The following is an 11,617-nucleotide window of genomic DNA, read 5'->3' as shown; positions in this document are numbered from 1 at the left end:
AAAAAAATTAAGAAAAATATAAAAAATTTCTAAGTTTAAAACAAAAAAAAAAAAGGAAAAACTTTCTGGTCCAGTGAGAGCACTTGTTGTTTTGCAACATGATTTGGATTAAAAAAAAAAAAACTTCTCTATCATCTCTAAATATTTGGGATGTGCTTTCAATTCAACTTAGCAATTATTGTGCTGAGCAATTAGTGCTGAGAAATATTAATACAAAATATATATATACAGTAATGTGTATATACACACATGTATATTTATGTATTATACATTTCATGTATGCTTTATTGTAACTTTTTTATTTCATTACCACATAACTTTTTTAACATTAGTGTTAGTCACTCAGTCATGTTTGACTCTTTCTGACCCCATAGCCCATAGACTGTAGCCCACCAGGCTTCCCTGTCCATAGAATTCTCCAGAAGAGAATACTGGAGTAACTACTTCCTTCTCCAGGGGATCTTCCCAAACCAGGGATCAAACCTGCATCTCCTGCATTATAGGTAGAATCTTTACCACTAAAAAGTGTAAAAAAAAAAAAAAAAAGGTGGGTATAGGAAAATAAGCATAAAAGAAAGATCAGTTACAGCTAAAAGTACACCTGTTTATTGGAGATTACAATGTGAAATTATAATTACCATAGAAATATAAGCACATGCAAATTCAACTGAATTCAACACATATAATGAACTGCTTCTTGAGAAACCCGTATGCAGGTCAGGAAGCAACAGTTAGAACTGGACATGGAACAACAGACTGGTTCCAGATAGGAAAAGGAGTATGTCAAGGCTGTATATTGTCACTCTGCTTATTTAACTTATATGTAGAGTACATCATGAGAAGCGCTGGGCTGGAAGAAGCACAAGCTGGAATCAAGATTGCCGGGAGAAATATCAATCACCTCAGATATGCAGATGATACCACCCTTATGGCAGAAAGTGAAGAGAATCTAAAAAGCCTCTTGATGAAAGTGAAAGAGGAGAGTGAAAAAGTTGGCTTAAAGCTCAACATTCAGAAAACGAAGATCATGGCATCCGGTCCCATCACTTCATGGGAAATAGATGGGGAAACAGTGGAAACAGTGTCAGACTTTATTTTGGGGGGCTCCAAAATCACTGCAGATGGTGACTGCAGCCATGAAATTAAAAGACACTCCTTGGAAAGAAAGTTATGACCAACCTAGATAGCATGTCAAAAGCAGAGACATTACTTTGCTGACTAAGGTCCGTCTAGTAAAGGCTATGGTTTTTCTTGTGGTCATGTATGGATGTGAGAGTTGGACTATAAAGAAAGTTGAGCGCCTAAGAACTGATGCTTTTGAACTGTGGTGTTGGAGAAGACTCTTGAGAGTCCCTTGGCCTGCAAGGAGATCCAACCAGTCTGTTCTAAAGGAGATCAGTCCTGGGTGTTCATTGGAAGGACTGATGTTGAAGCTGAAACTCCAATACTTTGGCCACCTGATGCGAAGAACTGACTCATTTGAAAAGGCCCTGATGCTGGGAAAGATTGAGGGCAAGAGGAGAAGGGTATGACAGAGGATGAGATGGTTGGATGGCATCACCAACTCGATGGACATAGGTTTGCGTGGACTCCAGGAGTTGGTGATGGACAGGGAGGCCTGGTGTGCTGTGGTTCATGGGGTTGCAAAGAGTCAGACACAACTGAATGACTGAACTGAACTGAACTGAATGAATGTCAATTCTATCAGTAGGTTCTATAAATGATTTTAAGATGTCAACCAATTGGTCTTTACAAATTAAGTCTGATCTAATAGAGTATTACAATACCCCAAAAATCAACCACTTAGATAGGTTATTATGAAAGAAAATAACACCTTATTAAATAAATGCTGTCAAAAATATTTCAACTAATTAACTGATTATGGACTCCAAATCAAGTCTGCCCAAGTTGGAATCCAACTTCTATCACTCACTGGACAACACTGGGCAGGGTTGCATCACTCTGTGCAACACTGGGCAAGTAAGCTTAACCTCTTTTAGCCTCAGTGTGCTTATCTATAAAACTGACATAATGATTGCACTTACCTCAGAGAGTTATTAGGACAATTAAATGTGTTACTGTAAATAAAGTGCTTGATATAGTGCCTGGGACATAAGATGTACATTAAGTTTCAGTTATTATGATTATGTTTATCATTTCATACTGGCTAGGAAATCAGGAAACACAGATTATAGTCCTATTTCATTCATTCATGCTTGAATAATGGGTCTTTTGACTCATTTGAGTCTTTATGCAAGTCACTCATCAACCTTCCTGGGCCTCTGTTTCCTCCCCTATGAATCTGAGGAATAAACTTCACAACTTCAAAGATTCAACCTGGTTCTAAAATTCCAAATTTATTAAAGAATTTTTCTTTTTAATTTGGAAACACCCATACTGTCCTCTCATTCTACTCTGTACATGTATGTGTGTTCTAAGTCACTTCAGTCGTGTTGGATTCTTTGTGACCCTATGGACTGTATCCCTCCAGGCTCCTCTGTCCATGGGATTCTCCAGGCAAGAATACTGGAGTGGGTTGCATGTCCTCCTCCAGGTAATCTTCCCGACCGAGGGATCGAACTTGAGTCTCTTACGTCTCCTGCATTGGCAGGCAGGTTCTTTACCACTAGCACCACCTGGGAAGCCTGGGAATGTCCTCTCATTCTACTCTGTTCACTTGAGCCCCAAACTGAGTACTTATGGAATACATTGTTTATATCATTCGTCCAGCCTTCACTGTATTTCTACAAGTAAGTGTGCATTCTTCATACTGTCCTCCCAGGACAGACAATAATGACTGGAGACAAAGGGCCATTCTTTCCTCTTTGCACATGATAAATATTGATTCTGCATTCCATCGTAATGCATGAATTGAGTAAGTGCCAAGAACTGTTTCAGCTAGACATTGAGGGAAAAAGTAAATATTATCTGATTCTTCATCTCAAAGAATTCATTATGATAGACCAACCAATGAAATGTAATTACAATATGGTATGACAAATGGAATAAAGGATGGAGTAATCAAATATGCTTGAATGGCTCACAAAAAATTAATGTCTAAAAGACACGTGAACTGGATCTTAAAAGATGAATAGCAGTTCCTTAGATGGAACTTAAAATTAAATAAAACAATCCCTTCATTATAATACATTTCATGTATATATGATAAAGTTATTGTATCAAATTTTGATGTAGTAATATACTGAAGCTGGCAAAGCTTTGGTTTCCCTGAAGCAAGTGGGCATCAATTGTCTGAAGTAGAGATCTGTCTTCAGATATCTTTTTCTTTCCCACCATGACCAATTCATCAAAAGCATGTATCATGGTTAGCGCCAAGATCTTGCTATCTAATTACTGCTCTCCTAAAGAATCGGGACTTTGTAGAAATGTCTGGTATCGGGGCTGAGGCAGGAAAAGTACTGGATAAGTCTAGAATGTCTTACTGTGCACTAAAATAAGCAAACTCAAAAAATAATGGAGATTAACAAAGAAACATGAAAGTCAGCTTGAAAGAATTCCAAATAGTCAAATCCAGAACAACTTAGGCATCTAAATAATTTATCAGGCATTAAAATCCATAGTAATATATTTTAACCCTTTAAATAAAATATGAATCCATAACATAAATTAATGAATAAACTGAAAGTTTGATGAGGAATAGGGGCATAGAACCATAAAGAAAGCTGAATGCCAAAGAATTGATGCTTTCAAATTTTGGTGCTGGAGAAGACTTTTGAGAGTCCCTTGGACTGCAGGGAGATCAAACCAGTCAATCCTAAAGGAATCAACCCTAATATTCACTGGAAGGACTGATGCTGAAGCTGAAGCTCCAATACTTTGGCTACCTGATGCAAAGAACTGACTCATGGGAGAAGACCCTGATGCTGGGAAAGATTGAGAGCAGGAGGAGAAGGATGAGACGGTTGGATGGCATCACCAACTCAATGGACATGAGTTTGAGCAAACTGGGAGATAGTGAAGGACAGGGAAGCCTGGCATGCTGCAGTCCATGGGGGTCACAGAGTCAGACATGACTTAGTGACTGAAAAAAAAAAAAGATATTCAGAGAGTGGCACAACTTAATTACAAAAAGGAAAAATGTAACTTTACAGTGGAAAGGGAAGTCTTCACAGACACCTCTTTTATCAAATGGTCCAGTTTAACCTACCAGCGATGAAACAAATTAAGATTTCAGACCAAATGATAGCATGAAATGAAAACAACATAATGTTACTTCTATTGTATTCCGATAAAGATGTGTAACCTAAAGCTAGTCATGAGGAAACATCAGACAAGCCAAAAAGGGCAGACATCTATAAAATAACTGGCTTGTATTCTTCACACGTATCAAAGTATTGAAAGGCAAGGAAAAACTGAAGAACTATTCCAAACTGAAGGAGTCTAAGGAGTTACGACAACTCAGTTAAACAAGCGGTTCTGTGCTGGATCCTGCAAAGTCACTATTGGAGCAACTGGTAAAGCCTACAAGGATATGAGGATTAGGCAGCAGATTAGATGGGGATAACCAGTGCCGGTGTTAGTTCTCTGACTTTGATGACTGTATTGTGGGTATATAGAACATTGCCCTTGTGTGTAAAAAATACATACCACAGTTTTGGGAAATAACGGGAAAACATCAGCAACTTAGTCTCAAATGGTTGAAGAAAACAAAGCTATTTGCATTACATTTTTATTTCCCTGGTGGCTCAGATGGTAAAGAGTCTGCTTACAATGCAGGAGACTGGGGTTCAATCACTGGGTTGGGAAGATCTCCTGGAGAAGGAAATGGCAACCCGCTCCAGTATTCTTGCCTGGAAAATCCCATAGACAGAGGAGCCTGGTAGGCTGCTGTCCATGGGGTGGCAAATAGTTGGACGTGATTGAGCAATTTCACTTTCACTTTGAATTGTTTTGGAAACTTGAGCTTGTTCTGAAATTTTTTAAGTAAAATAATAACAATAACAATGATGATTATGATGGTATTCTATAGTCTAAAACTTATCTGACTTTTTATTGCTGTTAGGAAAAAAGATAAGAATCCTTAAAGTGAACTACCTATAAGACTGCATAATCATCCTGTCACCTGTTGACTCTTCATTAGGCTCACTGCATTCTCTTCTTTTTGTTCCTCAAACAACCCATGGACTTTTGACGTACAAGTTCATGTTCTTGTCTTTCCTCTACCTAAAACATTCTCTAATTCATTGCCCATATACATTAAATTTCATTTTTATCTTATTTATTTTGGTAATACCCTTACAAAACTTTTGCTTCTCCAAGGTCAGTTTTCCGTTATTTATTCTCACAGTGCTGTGTATTTTCCCTTCATAATTACAGATTTCCTTGAATAAAAGATTAATGTGTCCTCCGTTATCCTACCTCTCTGGAGTAGAGTTATACCTTTGCTCACCATGTTATCCCAGGGACCTAGCCCAGAAGACAATAAACAATACTAGTGGATAAATGAACTGTTTAAGATAGATCCATTCATTTGGGTCGTTGAATCTCTCCTATGTCTCAGCCTTCCTCTCTTTTTTGGCTCCTAATCAGATTTAAACATGTTCAAGTCTTTTCAGACCTACAGCATTTCCTCTCTTGAATCCACATCCTCCTTGAACTGCAGTAAGTTTACCTGTTTCTTTCTTCACTCAAACTTTCAGTAGATTCCTGCAGACTTAAACTTCCATTTCTTCAGCTCCCATCCAATCTCCAGCCCACTGCAACCTGAATTCCACCCTCTCACCCACTAACATTGTGCTTTCTGTGGTGGCTATAACATCCAAACTACTAGACCCAACTAACAGATTTTAGTCACTATCTTACCTTAAATTTTTCTCACTAACTTCCTTGATGTTTAGTTCATTTTTAATATCTCTAATTATCTCATTTTTGACTCTTTGATGAGCTCTTCTTTTTCAGATTACTCCGCAAATTAATTTGTTTATTCAAAAATATATTTATTTAATAACTACCATAGGCCAGGAACAACTGGGGATACAATAGTAATTAAACAAAAATCCGTTTCTTTGTGGAACTACATTCTTCTGTTTTTTTAACTAAGGTAGAATTCACTTGCAATATTATATTAGCTTCAGGTGTACAACATAGGGACTTCCCAGATGGCACAGTGGTAAAAAAAAAAAAAAAAAAAAAGAAAACCACCTGCTCATGCAGGAGACACAGGAGATGTGGGTTCGTACACTGGTTCAAGGATATCCCCTGAAGGAGAAAATGGCAACCCACTCCACTATTCTTGCCAGAAAAATCCCATGGACAGAGGAGCCTAGCGAGCTGTAGACCATGGGGTTGCAAAGCATCAGGTGCAGCTGAGCACACACACCTGTGCCACATAACATTTGATATTTGTATATACTGTGAAATTATCACCATAATAAGAATTTTATAGAATTTGATCCTTGTGATAAGAACTTTTAAGATCTACTCTTTTAGCAACTTTCAAATATGCAAAACAGTGTTATTCACTATAGTCACCCTGCTGTGTTTAACATCCCTAGAACTTATTTCATAACTGGAGGTTTGTAACCTTTTGTCCCTTTCCCCATTTCACCCTCCTCCCCTCAGCCTCAGGCAACCACACATTTATTCTCTATATCTATGAGCTTGGTCTTTTGCTTTGGGGTTTTTTTTAGAATGCACATATAAGTGAAATGACAGTCTGCAAGCTCATTACTCTTAGCGTTCTGCTGCTGCTGCTGCTAAGTCGCTTCAGTCATGTCTGACTCTGTGCGACCCCATAGATGGCAGCCCACCAGGCTCCCATGTCCTGAGATTCTCCAGGCAAGAACACTGGAGTGGGTTGCCATTTCCTTCTCCAATGCAGGAAAGTGAAAAGTGAAAGTGAAGTTGCTCAGTCGTGTCCGACTCTTTGCAACCCCATGGACTGCAGCCCACCAGGCTCCTCCGTCCATGGGATTTTCCAGGCAAGAGTACTGGAGTGGGGTGCCATTGCCTTCTCCACTCTTAGCATAATTCCCTCAAAGATCATTCATTTGTCTCAAGTGGCAATATCTCATTCTTTTTATGGCTGAATAATATTCCACTACATATATAAATTTTTTTTTCTTATCTATTCACCCTTCAGTGAACATTTAGGCTGTCTCCATATCTTTGCTATGGTAAACAATGTTGTAGTGAACATATTGATGCATATTTTATTTATAATTAGTGTTTTCATCTTCTCCTGATAAATACTCAGAGGCAGACTTGCTAGATTTGTGATAGTTCTATTTCTAGCTTTTTGAGGCACCTCCATACTGATTTCCACAGTGGCTATGCCAATCCAGATTCTCACCAACAGTGCGCAAGGGCTCCCTTTTCTCCATGTCCACTCCAGCATTTATCTCTATAACAACAGCCATTCTAACAGGTGTGAAGTGGTATCTCATTGTGGTTTTGATTTGCATTTCCCTGATGATTATGTAATAGGGAAGAAACTTTGTATTCTATTACAAGTTAATCACTAAAGGGATGGTGCCTATAAGCTTAAATTATTCATAATATCCATCTCTGGGAACCCTGCCTCCCGAGTAATGAGCATTAAGCTACAATTCCTTTGTATAGCTCACAGGTAACATCCTGACCAGGCCCACCTGTGAAAGTCTACAGGCAGGACAAAATTAACACAACCCCTCTGGAGGTTGACCTGAACCAGGAAACATTTGACTTTACTCCTTCCGCTTTTAGTATACAAGAAGCCTAAATTCTAACTCAGGCAAAATGGCTTTTTAGTACACAAATCTGCTATCTTCTTAGTCTGATGGTTTTCTGAATAAAGTTGCTAAAAGCTGGTGTCTCAATTTATTGGCATGCTGTGCAGGAAGCAGTAAGTATGACCCCAGACTCAATAACAATTAGTGAGTCTGAGCAATCTTTTCATGTACCTATTGGACATCTGTACTTAGGAAAAAATGTCTATTCAGATCCTCTGCCCATCTTTTAATTGGATATTTTTAAAATTTGTTTTGTGAGATTTTTGCTATTCAGTGGTATGAGCTTTTCATATATTTTGAATATAAATATTTTATCAAATACATGATTTTCAAACATTTTCTCTCATTCCATGGATTGCCTTATCATTTTGTTGATGTTTCATTGACTGCAAGACATTCTTGATGTTAGAGTTTCCCAAGATTTTATCCTTGGTCCACAACTTTTCTTATTCTGCATACTTTTTCTGAGTAATCTTATTCATGCTCATGTGTCCAACTACCACAGATTAGTTGATAATCTCCTGTTTTTTTCTCTAGTCCAGACACTTTACATGAATTTTATACTCTCTGTTTTTATTTGGACATGATCTACAAAACATGAAATAGATATGTCCACATCAGAAACCTTTATCTTTTCCCTAAATAGATCTTCATTCAGTGAGTGGTACTCATCCACCGAAACCAGAAGTTAACCTTAGATCCTGTCTTTATCTCCCACGTCCAACTATTACCATTTCTTGCCAAATTTACTTTTCTGTTTTCCATTTCTCCAGTCACGGCCCCTTTGTATTCACTCTCCAGTAGCTACCAGAATGATCTAAAATACAACCTCACTCCCTTACTTAAAAGGTTTAAGTAGCTTTCTTATTACCTGAAAGGTAGTCTATGTCTTCATCATGGCATAAAACCCACTGTAATGTGGTCCCTGCTTGATTCTCGTTTTCCTTTTTGCTTTTCAATTTACTCTAAAGATTTTGGTGGCTCACAGTGTGGCATAATGATTAACATTACAGTCTCTGGAGCAAGGCTGCTCAGGTATGAACCCCAGCTCTATCATGTATTTACCTTGTTTTCCTCAACTGTGAAATGGATATAATAATAGTCCCTATCATATCAGAGAACTTGGAGGACTGAATTACATGTGTTCTTAGACCAGTTCATGGCACTCATTAGCTACTATTACACGCTGCTGCTGCTGCTGCTAAGTCGCTTCAGTCGGGTCCAACTCTGTGCGACCCCATGGACCGCAGCCCACCAGGCTCTGCTGTCCCTGGGATTCTCCAGGCAAGAACCCTGGAGTGGGTTACATGAGGCTACTTCTAATATTTCCGCCTTTGCTACTTTCTCTTCTTTCTGGTCAGGTATTAGTTTAGCTATGGATCCTACATGCTCATCATTTTTTAACAAGCTGACATTTGATTTACTACACATGAAATTATTACCACTTACATTAAGGTTACTTATATTAAGTAATCTTATATTGATTACTTATATTAAGTAATTAATATACTTAATATACTTTATTAATTTATTAAGTAATTAATATAAGATTACTTATATTAATTTCTTAAGTAATATAAGTACTTAATCTTATATTAAGTTACTTATATTAAGTAATCACTTTCAAAGAGCTTCCCTGGTAGCTCAGATAGTAAAGAAACTGCCTGCAATTCAGGAGACCCAGGTTCAATCCCTGGGTCAGGAAGATCCCCTGGAAAAGGAAATGGCAACCCACTCCAGTATCCTTGCCTGGAGAATCCCATGGACAGAGGAGCCTGGCAGGCTACTGTCCATGGGATCGCAAAGAGTCGGACACAACTGAGCGACTAACACACACACACACACATATAAAGGTTGCTGTCATAAGTAAGGTATTCTTTTCATTAGGATGTTTTTTCTTTTGATGGTTGCAAATGCATCTACTTCAACTGTTCTAGTTATACCCTGTGCGCGCTCAGTGTTCTCTGTTCAGTTCAGTTCAGTTCAGTTGCTCAGTCGTGTCCGACTCTTTGCGACCCCATGAATCGCAGCACATCAGGCCTCCCTGTCCATCACCAACTCCCGGAGTTCACTCAGATTCACGTCCATCAAGTCAGCGATGCCATCCAGCCATCTCATTCTCTGTCATCCCCTTCTCCTCCTGCCCCCAACCCCTCCCAGCATCAAAGTCTTTTCCAATGAGTCAACTCTTCGCATGAGGTGACCAAAGTACTGGAGTTGCAGCTTCACCATCAGTCCTTCCAAAGAAATCTCAGGGCTGATCTCCTTTAGAATGGACTGGTTGGATGTCCTTGCAGTCCAAGGGACTCTCAAGAGTCTTCTCCAACACCACAGTTCAAAAGCATTAATTCTTCGGCGCTCAGCCTTCTTCACAGTCCAACTCTCACATCCATACATGACTACTGGAAAAACCAGTGTTCTCAGTCATGTCCAATTCTTTGTGACCCCATGAACTAGCTCGCCAGGCTCCCCTGTCCATGGGATTCACCACTCAAGAATACTGGAGTGGGTCGCCATTTTTTACTCCATGGGATCTTCCCCACCCAGGGATTGAACCTGTGTCTGTTACCTCTCCTGCACTGGCAGGCTGATTTACCACTCCGGGAAGCCTAGTTATAATGCTGTAGATCAAAATGCAGTTTCTATATCATATCCTTTAGATGTAAATGTGGGAGAGGAGTATGCACAACTCCCCAGTTTCCAGCTTGAATGACCAGGAAGTCGGGCAAAACAGTAGAACACTCAGGTTTGTCGCCTACACACACATTCATAAATATTTTTATTTCTTCCAAATTTCCTACTATCTCTTCACTCTAGACTGACACTGCTTGCTATCAATGTCACTTCAGTTAAGTTTCCTTTTTCCTTCAAAATTTCACCCTTCTGCCCCACTCACCCACCAAACAGAAAAGTACTGTAATGGGTCTGCCTTTCCCTTTAAGAACAGGGTCAGCGAGAAACTGCACGCCTCAACCAGCCCTCCGAATAGTTGCCGTAACCACAGCAACGGGAGCAGGAAGGGGCGGGCTACGTCGTCCTGCGTCCGGCCCGCGGCGCGCGGCAGCCGCTATGGTGCGGGTGCGGGGGCTTCGTGGTTACAGCGTGTTCTTCAGCTCCGGGTTGATACCGGAGCCGGAGCCGGAGCCGGATTCCGCGCCGAGGGCCACGTCAACCTAAACCTACACCGCCCTCCCCACCCTGTTCGGCCCGCAGGTCCCTAGGCGAATCCTCCCAGGCAGCGGCCTCCACGCCTTTCCCACAATGCCCCGCGCCAGGCCCCGCCCCGCCTCGCCTAGGAGACCGCCGCGCGAGGAGCAGACCGGAGCCGGCCGCGCTGGTAGCTGCCGGTGTGGCTGGTCCAACCCCATCACAGGCGCGGCGGCCCAGCGGCCAGAGAGTACGTGCTTCCTTCCGGAACGCATAGGTTGTGATTGGCGGTGTGGGGTCTAACCCCGGGGATTGAGGATGGGGAAGTAGTTGCAGGAGACGACCCCGCAGCACCGAGGTGGGCTTGGATCCGGGGCCGGGGCTTTGCTGGAGCTGGTGGCGGCCTGGGCTCTCCGGAAAGGGAGAGGTGAAATGGCCTGTGCGCTGGAATCCTCCGCCACGCTCCTCGCTCTTGTGGCTGCATTTTTGTGTTCTCTCTCCCAGTCGTCTTTCCCCTTGCTAGCTACACCATCCTTTCTTCAGCGGTTCCTGCTCAGCTGTTGCCGGTTTTTTGCTCCAGTTTCTCCCTTTAGCTTCAGTTATCCAGATTCCTGTCTCACTAACCCGGTCTGAGGTCTCACACACCAGCAACCCTTGACTCCCAATGTCTCCATCTTTTCTCACTCGCCGCAACCCATTCTGGAGTGGTGGCAGCAAGGAGTTCGTGTTGCGTTTACCTG

At 41.0% G+C, this 11,617-nt stretch overlaps 1 protein-coding gene across 3 annotated transcripts in view; it reads left to right on the top strand.

Moving 5' to 3' along the window:
- Nucleotides 1-10,709: 10,709 nt before the first annotated feature.
- The window catches only part of DNAJC10 (DnaJ heat shock protein family (Hsp40) member C10), a 46,613-nt gene continuing 45,705 nt past the window's right edge, over nt 10,710-11,617 (top strand). Inside the window, exon 1 of one of the 3 annotated variants that reach the window (XM_069577045.1) lies at nt 10,710-11,127. The gene's annotated coding sequence lies outside the window, so the exon portion shown is untranslated. Of the gene's footprint in view, nt 11,236-11,617 lie in introns of all 3 variants that reach the window. The other 2 variants (XM_069577046.1, XM_069577047.1) reach the window with 2 other exon arrangements.

Source organism: Ovis canadensis, chromosome 2 (assembly GCF_042477335.2).
Source record: "Ovis canadensis isolate MfBH-ARS-UI-01 breed Bighorn chromosome 2, ARS-UI_OviCan_v2, whole genome shotgun sequence".
NCBI lineage: Eukaryota > Metazoa > Chordata > Mammalia > Artiodactyla > Bovidae > Ovis > Ovis canadensis.
The sequence above is the reverse complement of the archived record's forward strand: the minus strand, read 5'-3'. Positions and strand labels throughout refer to the sequence as shown.